The 13988-nt window shown below is 44.2% G+C and overlaps 2 non-coding genes across 2 annotated transcripts; one reads left to right on the forward strand and one right to left on the reverse strand.

The window, feature by feature from the left end:
- The first annotated feature begins 1375 nt into the window (after positions 1-1375).
- On the forward strand, positions 1376-1448 carry TRNAK-UUU (transfer RNA lysine (anticodon UUU)). Its single transcript has one exon. It is a non-coding gene; the product is annotated as a tRNA-Lys (tRNA).
- Positions 1449-11217: 9769 nt separating this feature from the next.
- TRNAR-UCU (transfer RNA arginine (anticodon UCU)) lies at positions 11218-11290 on the reverse strand. Its single transcript has one exon. It is a non-coding gene; the product is annotated as a tRNA-Arg (tRNA).
- Between the last annotated feature and the right edge of the window lie 2698 nt (positions 11291-13988).

The following is a 13988-nucleotide window of genomic DNA, read 5'->3' on the forward strand; positions in this document are numbered from 1 at the left end:
CCACGGCAGGCAGGAAACTCTGCAGGAATCTGGTCTCCTCGCTACTGGGCTTGGCTGTCTCGCCTGCTATATTTTTATTGTTTAGATATAGTAACAGTTTTCTTTCACTCACTCATATAAATCAAGGGGCCCTGAATGTTCTAGATAACTCTAGATAAAACAAGTGTGGCAGCAATTCATACAAAGTAAGCTGCAGCATCGTGTAGGAAATGCTCCCACAGAACACTGTGCATCTCAGTCATCTGGGGATATGCCCGATACATGTAGAAAGCAGGTGCATATATACTGCTAAACATTGGGGAATACCAGCTTGGGGACCTTTAAATCCTTAGCGTAAACAGAAACCATTGAAAATATACATCTGAGGGAAAATCAACTTGATCTATAACGTCAACCCCAGATGTGTATTTAGAAGTATAACAAAGGAGCCAACCATATTCATTTATTTAAAAAATGCTCAAACTTTACTTTTGTAAAAATGTCTTCTTTAAAATTTTATTGACGTATAGTTGATTTACAATGTTGTGTTTAATTTCTGCTGTGCAGCAAAGTGACTCTTTTATACATATGTACATTCTTTCTCATATTCTTTTCCATTATGTTTTATCATAGGATATTGATTATAGTTCCCTGTGCTATACAGTAGAAAAATGTCTTTTTAATATGACCAAATATATAATAAAATGGACAGCTAATCTGCGGCTCAGGTCCACATGAATGAACACTTTAAAGCAAGTTAGTGTAGTCACGACATCATATTATTTCCTTTCCTAGCCATGCCCATCTCAGCTAATTCTATTACATAATTTCGGATATATACAATGTGGTTTAGTCCACATTAACTGAGGACCTACATAAGCAATACTTTTATATCTTGAAAATGGCTTAAGGAGAATCTAATTTAACCCCATTTGAGGATACTGAGGGCCAGAGAAATGCCTGTGTCACTATGTCTCCATACACGCCTCAGACGCCTCACCTGCCCGTGGGTTTTGCTGCACTCTGCCTGGTTAGGGGGTGACAGGAAGGAGGAACAGAGCTGGGCAGGCCTGAGTTCAAATCCCTGCTCACCATTGTCATGCAAAAGACCTGTGACCCCTTGGAGTCTTGGACCCCCTCATCTGAAAGATGGAGACTACAGGGAAAGCCTGCATTTCGGGGTTGTAATGAGGCTTAAGTAAAGTACAGTGTAGAGCACGTAAAGTGCATGGCACATAATCAGTGCTGATAGTAAGTACTCAAGAAATACAAGATAGATCCTTACTTTCTTCCTCTAGTTTATTCTTTCATTCTTTGGGTTTTTGACTCATTGGTTTTTAAATACCTCATAAATACCTTTTTGATATGTGAAGATGTCTTAATAAAAGTAACAAATGCCTGGGTAGCTCAGTTGGTAGAGCATCAGACTTTTAATCTGAAGGCCCAGGGTTCAAGTCCCTGTCCAGGCAAAAAATAAATAAGCAAAATTAAATTTTTTAAAAAATAATGAAATAAGGAAACCAAGCTTTGCCTTATTATGAAATGTGGATTTAGAAAAATTACTTGGAACTGGGAGTTTGCATCGTATGTCACCCACACAACAATGAGGACCCTTGTCCATGGAGGGGTAGGACACTCAGTGTTCAAACCCATGGTCATCCAGGTGGGCACTCGTCAAGTGCTGATGGCAGGTGTTGGCCACGAAGGTGCTGGGTGAGAGTAACTGCCCCTCCATCATTGCTCCCTACGGCCACTCCCCCAAAACCACGAGAAGCTCGCCCCTTCCACCTCCCTGGACAAAGGCCCCGCTGATGCTCATTCTGTGAGTGTTCTTAGGGTGACACCAGAAGGAGTGCCTGGTTTCAATTTGGGATGTGTATCTTCATGAAAGACATACTCTTCATGCTGGGCCTGAGCCACTGCGTTACCTCTTCCCCTGACACAGGTGAGTACCTGGGGTGAGAGCGAAGATCCCAACAGAACAAGGGCCATTGAGGGAAGGACTGTCAAGCCAGGCTCACGGAAGGGGGCACTGCCAACGGAAGGTTACGCAAGGACCCTGAAAGTCGCCTCGAGCTGGGACAGGTGAGTGGTGATCACAAGAACCAGATTTCTTGAACTTATTTACAAAACGGAAACAGACTCACAGACTTAGAGAAGGAACTTATGGTTACCAGGGAGAAGCGTGAGGGAGAGGGACAGTTAGGGAGTTTGGGATTGACACGTACACACTGCTATATTTAAAATGGATAACATACAAGGACCTACTGTATAGCACAGGGAACCCTGCTCAATACTATGTGACAACCTAAATGGAAAAATAATTTAAAAGAATAGATACATGTATATGTATAACTGAATCACTTTGTTGTACACTTGAAACTAACACAACATTGTTAATCAACTATACTTCAATATAAAATTAAAAGTTAAGAAAAACAAAAATAAAAACCAGGTTTCTGCTTGAAATTTCACAGAATCATGAGTCAACTCTAAGCAGTGCCAAATAATGATCAGAGAGGCTAGATGGTAAAAATGAGATGAATTGATCTATAATACTTAGACAAAATTTTATAATATCTTCAGAAAGTACCCTTGCTCCAGACTCCTTGAAATGTTGAACACAAATATATCTCCCCCAGGGCCTCCCTGGTGACGCTGTGGTTAAGAATCCACCTGCCAATGCAGGGGACACAGGTTCGATCCCTGGGCTGGGGAGATCCCACATGCTGAGAAGCAACTAAGCTTGTGCACCACAACTACTGAGCCTGAGCTCTAGAGCCCACATGCTGCAACTACTGAAGCCTGCGAGCCTAAAGCCCATGCTCCGCAACAAGAGAAGCCACTGCAATGAGAAGCCCACGTGCCACAACGAAGAGTAGTCCCGGCTCACCACAACGTGAGAAAGCCCTCGGTGCAGCAATGAAGACCCAAAGCAGCCAAAGATTAAATAAATAAATAATAAAATCTGGGGCTTCCTAGGTGGCGCAGTGGTTGAGAATCCACCTGCCAATGCAGGGGACATGGGTTCGATCCCTGCTCCAGGAAGATTCTACATGCTGCGGAGCAACTAAGCCCGTGCGCCACAACTATTGAGCTTGCGCTTTAGAGCCCATGAGCCACAACTATTGAGCCCATGTGCTGCAACTACTGAAGCCCACGCGCCTAGAGCCCACGCTCCACAAGAAGAGAAGCCACGGCAATGAGGAGGCCGCGCACCACAACAAAGAGTAGCCCCCATTCACCCGCAACTAAAAAGAGAGCCCGCACACAGCAAAGAAGACCCAACACAACCAATAAAATAAATAAATTTATTTAAATAATAATAATAAAATTTAAAATATACATATATACATCTCCCCAAAATCTAAATTGTCTGGAAAAAAATGTTTTTCATTTTGCCACTCTGGTTCCATGTCTTATTTTCATAGCCTTCTTATGCCATATTTTGAATGTGTTTATTAAACCACCTTCTTTATATAGAATTAGTGTATTGTAATGGATTTTGGTTGTTGTCATTTTCAATTTTTTTGTTGTTATAGCACAACTTATTTCAAATGGACAAAAAATTAGCATCATTTACAGTATCTTAAGATAATTTGCCTTTGAATGGGAGCTTCCTTTCCAGTACTTTGAGGTCTACAAGACATATCTAGAAAATTTACTACCATGGAAATCGAAGACTGCTTAAATCGAATGGGGGGTAGGGGAAGGCCTGTGGTTTTTCTTTTTGATTAATTGCTGTAACACTGTCCTTCAGGAGGCTGAGGGAGTTTCACGTTTTCTTTAGACATCATTAGGTGCTGAAGCTCTTGCAGGACAATTGTGATGCTATATGAATTCTGCCATTTTGCACTGAGATGGCTCCTGGGTCCACCACTCCGTTAGAACTATTAATTCCACTCATATTAATTTTTGTTACAAATCTTACAAGGGGAGTGCTTCTGTGTATTTAGGTCCACATTCTATTTTAAGGCGGTATATTCAGTTTTCTTAAATTGTCCGAGCCCGTGGTGGCTGCCATCTTGTGTCGCTGTGGCTCAAAGGCTGGCCCCTGGTTTTTAATTTTAAAAACTCATTTATAGCACATCAGTTTATCATTGTAATGTCTTTTATTGAAAAAAAAATCCAAATTAAACAAGCAATCACTAAAGCTTTGCTCTTGAGTGAACATAGCTTCCAAGAAATCAGATGCATTACCCAATGCAATACTGAATATTGTCCTTATTCAGGGGGCCAGACTTCACTTTTCTAGCTAAAAAATATTTAATTTACACACATATACATGTCTGCCTTTTAAGCAGATCTAGACATTTAAAAGCCTTTTAGATATTTAAAAGCTTAAGAAATGCCATCCAAAAGAAGGCACCGCAAATAAAGAAAAGGACTCTGAGGAATGGGAAAGAAGTCCGAAGGAGGACTAGAGAAATCGTCCTGATGTGTTATCCCAGTGAGGGTGTCTAGCAGGTAGGCATCCATCAGCAGGAACATCACCATCACACAAACAGCTCTCCATCACCCAGGCCTGCTCAGGCTGCTCCCCACAAACTCATCTTTGGTACCCCTTTCAAACACGACCCTAGCTTCCCTTCACAGGTTAAACTGAGTGCTTACCAAGTACAGGAAGTTGACCAGATGACCTGTAAGTCCTTTCAGCCTCAGAAAGCTCTGGTACAGGCAGGTGGCGGGAGCTCTCCTGTCAGTCTTGTCCACGTTCCTGAAAGCTTAGAGCCAGGACCAGTGATACGAGGAGTATACCTGTGCCATCTGCAAGAAAAATACTGTCCCTCTCACTTTACAGAACAGGAAACTGAGACTCGTTAGTAGAAAAGCAAGGATTCCAATGCCTCTTCCTCCCGAACCAGCTGCCTCCACCCAATGCCAGAACCGGGCTCAGGCTCTCTTACTGCTTCTCTGTACCATCTCAGAACTGACCTGAGTGGCCTCAGAGCCAGATGGGATACACACTCATCATTCTCCCGCACTTCCATCCTCCCTTCTCTGGGATATTCCAGGTGGCAACGGCGGTGGTTGGTGAAAGGCAAGATGAGTTGAGGGAGGTGTAGTGACTAGCCAGAGCCAAAACACTTGTGCTCCAGCACCCTGGGGCCTTTCTCTCTCCATTTTAGGAGGAAGTGAGACCCTCCAGACATAGGCAGCCATATAAAGGAGCAGGCCAGCGAACAGGGCTGGGACTCACCACTCTCACAGGTACCACACCTGGGCCAATGTACAGCCAGTGGTCAGTCACCCTGAGGCCTTCTTCCCCACATAAAGATGTCATCAAGCCTGCATCAGACCTGCCAACCACCATGAAATGACACCAGACCTTGGGGCAGAATTCCAAGTTTCTGGAAGCTCCACTGATCCAGAGCCAATGCCTGGTGTCCTTGGAAGAAGCCTCTAGAACTTTATGATGGTCTGTTCAGGCCACACATAGAGAAGGTAGGGTTTGGAGGTGGGGTCCCCAAAGGCAGAGTGAGCTCACCCACGTGACCTTGGGGAGGTCACATTCCCAGGACCCGCCTGTCCTACTACACATGATGGCCTTCCTCATAGGCCACTGTAAGAAGGTGCAAACGAACAAGAATTTAATCCTTGAAAATGGAAGGAACGTTAAAAGCCTGGCACAAAAAGCCAGAGGAGCCAGTGCAGTCCAGGTTGAGGAGGGTGTTTGCACAGGGACCGGCCCCAGCAGCACCATCTGTTAGTGAGCTCACTTCCTTAAGGACATTTCATGTGGGATCAGTCAGGTGTTGTTTAAAAAACAAAGAAAGAAAGAAAGAAAGAAAGAAAGAAAGAAAGAAAGAAAGAAAGAAAGAAAGAAAGAAAGAAAGAAAGAAAAACTGTTCAAGGACATTTCCTGCGCAGGCTTGGTCACATGAGGCAGCCGCAGGGGACCGATAGGGGCAGGAGCCCCAGGCCCTCCCTCGGGCTGTGCAGGCGGGAACCCAGGGGCATCGCAGCCAGGACTCTGCTTGTGCAGGAATTCGGCGGGTCAGGTCAAGGGAGGCCTTTGGAAACTTTGGGCTCAATGAGAGTTTCTGGATTATCTTTCCCCCCATTCCCTACGTATTCTTCTCCATCTGTATTTTTAAAATATACAAATATATACACTCGGAATACGCACGCATGCGCAGTGTGTGTCTGAAGACTTGCCTCATTTTGGGTGAGTGGCGCTGGACCAGGATGGTTGGATGCCACTCAGTGCTCTGCCTGCAGCAGTTCTGGGAATGGCCAGCTCCCCGGAGGGAATGCCGGGGAAACTGACACCCTCAGACAAGCCATATTTCCACTAATGAACAAAATACAGATGTGCAAAAGATTAACAATTACCACAGTGTTGGCCAAAACATGCCACAAGGTGAAACTTCTTGGAGATCTTTCACCCCTGTAAGGAAGTGTTGTGGATACACAGCATATAGCATATTTCCTCTCAATTTTATCCAAAGAAGAAATAAGCTTAATTGTGATAATATCCAGGGATAATTATCATAATAACTAATTTACATTTGTATTAGAATAACTTTCAATGTTGATATAACTTTATAGCCCAAGGCATCTTCATGATCTCCTCCTGCTCCAAGCCCTCCAAAGTGATCATCAGAAAACACCAGAGTAATTCCCCTCCCCTGTGCACAAACCTCTATGGCTCCCCATCACCTACAGAAAAAAAGGCTAAGCTCTTTGGCTTCACACGTAGTCCCGCCCCAGCCTGAGTTTCACCTCCTCGTTCCACCACAACTAAAACAGGTGCTGTTCTTTCCTCCTTGACCTTGAACACACTGTTCCCTATTCCTAGAATTGCCTTTTCTCCTTTACCTGATCTCTGAACTCTCATCCTTCAGAACTGTGTTCAAATATTGCCTGGTTCCTGATAATGTCTCATTCCCTAAAATGACAAATTATTCTCCTTTCTGTGTCCCCACTTTATAACTTAGTATATGCATTTAATGATCTGTTTGCCTGTCTCTGCCAGTACTCTGGGATCTTAACAAAGGAGAACCTGGTGTTCACTAATGGATACCCCTAGAACCTAGCACAGGACATCCAAGTACTGTCTAAGCATCATTGTGCTGCAAAAATGGGGGAGAAAAATGCCGCCTCTCAGGATTTTCATGAGATTGATATCATATGAGTAAGAGGTCTAGCTGCCTAGAATGAATCCGTATTATACGTTTGTTAACTAAATGCTTGAATCTCATTTTATCAAATTTTACTCATATGGTCGTGAAGAAAGTTTATGTTTAAATTTGTGCAAAGTGGCCGTGGTAAGAGCAGGCCATTTGGAGGCAGAGCCTTGGAATGAGCCCTGGAATGCTCACTCACTTGGCCCCTCTATGGCTCAGCCTCCACGCTCTGCAACTTTGCCAGGAGTATTAGCCACGCCCACCCGACAAGGCAAGCAGGTCCAGGAGAGCCTGTTGATAACATTCCTGGAGTTCTATCACCAGCGCTGAGGACTTACTGTGAGGTGAGGATAGTGGTAGACACAAAAATAAATCGACATTTTCCTGGCTCTCAAAGAGGCTACAGTTTCACGCAGGCAGCAAAGACAGACATAAGCACAATAACACAAGCTAGAATTTGGTGACTGTTGTCAGACAGGCACAAGCAAAGTCCATTCACAGCACAAGGGAAGGAGTGAGTTTAGGCCGAGCGGATGGGGGGGTAGGGGCTCAGGTGTATATCAGGCTGATCCTGGGGCCTGGGGGTTACATGGATATGTGGTTTAGTCCTCATAATATGGTGAGGGAAAGAGTGTTAGCCCATCTTAGACATGAGCATGGAGACTCAGAGGCTGAGTCACTTGACAAAACCACATTGGTGATACAGGAGGCTTCCAACTGTGATACTAACTCTCTGTATGGCACCAGCCCGATCCTTAAGCAGGATGGGAAGTCTTCCTGAAGGCAGTGGGACCACAGTCAGTAGGATGGAGTGTCCCAGGCAAAGGGCCCGTGCAGACAAAGATCCAGAGGGCAAATAAAGTTTGGCAAAAGGGATAGCCTCTGTGCAGGGGGGGAGGGAGAGAGAGAGAGAGAGAGAGAGTGTGTGTGTGTGTGTGTGTGTGTGTCTGCGGTGTGGGAGTGGAAAAAGGGAGTCGTGGCTGGATAAAAGACGGGTAGATTAGTAGACTAGGGCTAGATCATGGAGTGCTTTGAGTTTCAGGCCTGAGATAATTTTTTTACTAATGATAATGATAATTTTTAAAGTAATAATAATACTTTGTGATTATTGTGGTGCCTTTCTTAGGACCAACTTAAAGGTCTTTCTAATCTGTGATGTCAGCTTCCTGCTGCCACTTACCTCATTTTCTGAATTGGGACACTGAAACAAGGAACGCTTTAGGAACTTGTGCAAAGTCATGACACAAGAAGCACCTTGAACACCTAGTCCCTGGCAATCTGAAATACTCTATACAAAGCTTAATAACATCCAAACCCTGAGCCTCAATTTTCTCATCTGTAAAATGGAGATAATAACATCTATGAAGTTGTCTTGAAGAGCTTTTCAAGCTTTATAAGATAGCACAGGGTAGGATGTATAGATAGGGAGATAAGCAAAGATTTCCTGTAATCCTGGAAATGTCATTAGGGCCCTTGGAATAGGGGTCTAGTGTTCAGAGAGATTTATCTGGAAGAGAGAAATCTGCAGTTCAATGAGACTGTGCTGGTGGGCCCTCAGGAGAGGAAACCACCACCTTTGCACATCTGAACCTCTAACAATTGCTGAATGTGCTGCTTTGCTCCCCGCTAGTAAAATCTTGTCAAACAGGAAACAGGTTTTTAAGGCAACGGGGTCCCCATGAGTTCAAACTTCTGCTTTCAAATGTTCTTCCAAGATGTACAATTGGCACAGACTTACAGGAAATATTTAATTGGAATCGGAAGGCGCTGGCTCCACGGGCCTTGCTTTATATTGTCTGCGGGCTCCTGCTGAAATGGCATCGGCATGGAAGCAGCGCTCACTCCTTTTTATATTTGCCCACGGGGAGGGAAATCAAAGTAGACTCCAAGGGTGCTGGTGAGGCCTGAGTGCAGTGTCCGCGGGGTCAGGAAAAGAAAGGAGGAGGAAAACTGTCGCATGAGAATTAGGCTTAGAGGAGAGAAGGGCTGAGGCGGACTCCGAGTGACATATTTATGAGCTTGGTATCAGTTGCTTGTGCTGATAAGCATTGGTCATTCAAGGAAGGAAAAGTCACCTTTGTGTATATAAAATATACAAGATTCATAGCCTGAAAGGATCGAACAGGAAAGCATTAGGTAAATAGAGGATTTCCTTTCAACTATAATGTGAAAATTAAATTACTTCAAGAAGGAAGAAGGGAGGTGTTTCTTTCTGAGTCAAATGTTGAGAAAACTAATGACTCCTTCATTTGAAATCAAGGTCAACTGGCTTTCAGCCTTTTGTGGCCCACTTCTAAGAACATAGGGAAAAGAAATTCCTCCTCCCGCAAAAGTCCTTCAGTCTCCCTTTTGCGTGTCCCCTGCCCGGCCTCAGAGCCAGAGCACAGGTTTTAGGGTCTGATGAATGGAGGTTAGGCTCTCAGATCTGCCTCCAACTGGCTCAATGAAATTGGTTTTTACCTGGTTCTCCAAGCCTCCCTTTCTTTGCTTACAAACTTGTATATGATAATAGCACTTGTCTCCTCAGATTGTGTGAGCATTATGTGAGAAAATGCACTTTCCTCGCCTCCCCAGCACCTGGCATTTAGCAAGCATTCTGTAAAGGTGAGCTTTTTTTTTTTTTTAAAATAAATTTACTTATTTATTTATTTTTGGCTGCATTTGGTCTTCATTGCTGCATGCAGGCTTTCTCTAGTTGTATACAGCAGGGGCTACTCTTCATTGCGGTGCACGGACTTCTCATTGCGGTGGCTTCTCTTGTTACAGAGCTCAGGCTCTAGGCGCAAGGGCTTCAGTAGTTGTGATACTCGGGCTAAGTTGCTCTGCGGCATGTGGGATCTTCCCAGACCAGGGCTCGAACCTGTGTCCCCTGCGTTGGCAGGCAGATTCTTAACCACTGTGCCACCAGGGAAGTCCTAAAGGTGGGCTTTGATTGTCATTGTGCCACAGACCACTGGTTTTTCTCAAAGTTTTCCAATCGTGGGACACCCCAGAGTTTTGCAATTATTCCCATGAAGTGTCAAGAAATTCTCCCAAGGCACTCCAAGAAATAGATTTTATTTTAAAATCTATGTTGGGGACTTCCTAGGTGGCACAGTGGTTGGGAATCTGCCTGCCAATGCAGGGGACATGAGTTTGAGCCCTGGTCTGGGAAGATCCCACATGCCGCAGAGCAACTAAGCCCATGTGCCACAACTACTGAGCCCGTGTGCCACAACTACTCAGGTCCATGCGCAGAGCCCATGCCCCACAACAGGAGAAGCCACTGCAATGTGAAGCCCGTGCACCACAGTGAAGAGTAGCCGCTGCTCACCACAACTAGAGAAAGCCCATGCACAGCAATGAAGACTCAACACAGCCCATAAACAAATTAAATAAATAAATAAATAAATATATAAATTTATTAAAAATAAAATAAAATAAAACCTATGTCAGAGTCTAGTGCACTTTGGTTGGTAAGGGTGAGAGTGGGGGTGGGGATAGAAGAAGAGCCTTTCCTGGAAATTCTAGCCTGATTTAGTTTCCCAATCCCTAAACTACCTTGATCCATGGAAATGACCTCCATGCCTTGGCTTTTAGAGTATTCTGTAGTTTCTGGATTAGACCTCCCAACGTAGATAAAGGTCCTTCTGCCCCAATCCAGCTACCCCTAAACCTTCCCCTTCCCTTGTTCCCAACTTCCTCTGGGAATTGGCAAGATTCTGCTCTGATAAGCCTATCTCCATTCGCAGTCAGGCTTTGCATATCTCCGAGCCCACCCTCACCCTCAGAATATTCTCCTCTGTGAGCCACTAACTGACCCGTCCCCATTCAGGCGCCGCTGCAGGTTCCTGCCTGCTGAGGATTTGTGACAAATGCTCTTGCCTCAGGCTGGGTTAGACAAGATATTCTCTAGAAGAAAAAAAGACAGGAGAAGACTTTATAGAATTTTCTATCACACAGGATAACCTCCTGTCCATTTGCATCCACCAAATGTACACTTGGAAGCCCCCTTTCAGTGACTCCTGCTTGGCAATGAGCTGCCTGCGTGGAGGAAAAGTTACTCACAGAATTCCATTTTATTTATTTTTTTTAAATTTGGCTTCCCACACAGCTTGTAGGATCTTGGTTCCCCGACCAGGGATTGAACCTGGGCCCACTGCAGTAGAAAGGCAGAGTCCTAACCACTGGGCCACCAGGGAATTCCCAGAAGCCCATTTTATAAATTGTCTTTTCCCTCCTCGAGCCTCTCTATGAACTCAGCCACGGTAGAATACATCTCTAGTTTGATTTTAAGTCACCACCTAATAAGTCCTCACATGGGACTCACCCAAAATGAACACCTCCGGGGCATCCTAACTTTTATCTTTATTTCGTATCCCACAGTCGATCAGCAAATTCTAATTCACCTCCATTTATGTTCGAAACCCATCCACTGGTCACCCCCTCCTTTGTTCCTGCCCTGGGATAAGCCACCGTCGTCTCTTACCTAGGTTAATGCAGGAGGCTCCTAACTGGGCTCCCGCCTCCACCCCTCCCCCCTTGAGTCCATCTCGCACAGCAGCCAGAGAACTTCAGTCGGAGCACATCACTTCTCTGCTCAAAACTCTCCAGTGAGTCCCCATGGCATTCTGAGTAAGTGGTGAAGTCCCTGTCGGCCCCCTTCATTTGCCTCTTCACTTTTCATGGCTTCAGTTACCCCCGGTCGGAAAATATTAAATATTAAATTCTAGAAATAAGCAATTCATAAGTGGGTTTTTTGTGTGCTTCTTTTGTGTTTTGTTTTTGCCACAGCTTGTGAGAACTTAAATGTTCGCTCCCAACCAGGGACTGAACCCAGGTCCCCGCTGTGAAAGTGCCGCGTCCTAACCACTGGACGGCCAGGGAACTCCCTCGTAAGTTTTAAATTGCCCTGAGTTGTGTGATGAAATCCGTACTATCCCACCCAGGACCTGAATCATCCTGCACATCCTACCCATGAGTCACTTAGTTATCAGATGACTGTCATGGTATCACAGTGTTTGTGTTCAAGTGACTTATTTTACTAAATAATGATCCCAACACACAAAAGTAGTGATGCTGGCAATTCGGATACTCTCTTACTGTGGCTAATTTATAAATTAAACTTTATCACAAGTATGCATGTATAGGAAAAGCATAGCATATACAGGGTTGGGTACTAGCCGCTATTTCAGGCAACCACTGGGGGTCTTGGAACGTATTCCCTGAGACTGAGGGGTGGTGGCGACTGTACAGCTCACACAGCCCTACACCACCCACCCTGCATGTACCTCTCTCACCTCACCTACCATTCTCCCCCTCGCTCAGCCACGTCTGCAGCCACACTAGTCTTCTTTGGGTTCCTCAAACATGCCAAGCACAGATTCCTCAGGGCCTTTGCACATTCCATCTGCCTAGGTGGTCCTACTCCAGACAGCCACAGGGCTCACTTCCCCACCTCCTTTAGCTCTTTCTTAAAATCTCACCATCTTAACTAAGCCTTCCCTGACAGTTGTATTTAAAATTGCAAACTCTGCTCTTATATCCTATATATTCGTGTCCTGATTTAGTTTTCTCCATATCATGTCACCACTTAACTAGTATGTAGTTGATCATTTATTTTGTTGATTTTATGTCTCATCTCACTGACCTCACTAGAATGTAAGCTCCAGAAGGGCAGGGGTTTTGTCTGCTTTGGTCCCATATCCCCAGTGCCTGGAGCAATGTCTGGTACCCAGGAGATGCTCTAATCATATTCAGGCTTATATTCAGGCTCAAAAACCCTTCCTTCAATGTCTTGGTCCCATGGGAGGCAGGTATAATCACTCAAGTGAGAATAAGAGTTAGAACTGGTCTTAAACCCCCTTGTCTACCATTTACTACCTGTAAATGATCTTGAGCAAGACACCTAACTTCAAAACCTTAGGTTCTCATCAGTAAAGTGGAAATAATAACAGTACCCATCTCATAGGATTGTGTGGCTAAATAATTTCTAGAAAGTGCTTTGTCCAGAACTTAAATAAGTGATAAATATATTTATTATTGTTGCTATAATTATTCTCAGGTGTCATAAACACCCAAAGTAAAACTCTTCAGCCACAAGATGGAAGAAAAAGAACATGGAATCCGTTTTTAACTAACTAAATGGGAGCAGCTGTGACTCAGAAATGTGTTGGGTTTCTCACTAGAAATTGCTGCATTTTCATTATTGTAAAGCATACAACTAATAACTTCCTTAGAGAAGCAAAAAAGGGCATGGCAGGAAGTAGAAAAATATTTTCCAGCCGCTGCAGACTCCCTGCATTAATCAAGTGTTTTCTTCTTCCAATGGGGTAATCTCAAGTACATGACACAAGATAAACACAGAGCCATGCTCCATTAAATTTATGAAAGGATGTTGTTTATTTTTATCACATTTATTAGACTTGAAAGATATCCTTTAGTTCTCAGATCAACATCAGCCTCCATGTTTATTTCTGGGTTGCTGAGTGCTTTAACAAATAATAGAAGGCTGATCTTTCACCTCGTGCAGGCAAGTCACGTGCCCGAGCACGAGGGCTGAAGACGGTTCTGGGAGTGATGCATTGCAATGATATGTTGGGGTTTTATTTTTTAATTAATTATTTTTTTTGGCCATGCCTCGCAGCTTGTGGGATTTTAGCTCCCTGACTGGGGATGGAACCGGAGCCCTCAGCAGTGAGAGCACGGAGTCCTAACCACTGGACCTCCAGGGAATTCCCTGTTGGGGTTTATTTTATTTATTTATTTTTTAAAACAGATTTTTTTTTAAGATTTTTTTTTTGATGTGGACCATTTTTAAAGTCTTTATTGAATTTATTACAATATTGCTTCTGTTTTATGTTTTGGTTTCTTGGCCGCAAGGCATGCAGAATCTTAGCT

Source organism: Hippopotamus amphibius, chromosome 11, assembly GCF_030028045.1.
Source record: "Hippopotamus amphibius kiboko isolate mHipAmp2 chromosome 11, mHipAmp2.hap2, whole genome shotgun sequence".
NCBI lineage: Eukaryota > Metazoa > Chordata > Mammalia > Artiodactyla > Hippopotamidae > Hippopotamus > Hippopotamus amphibius.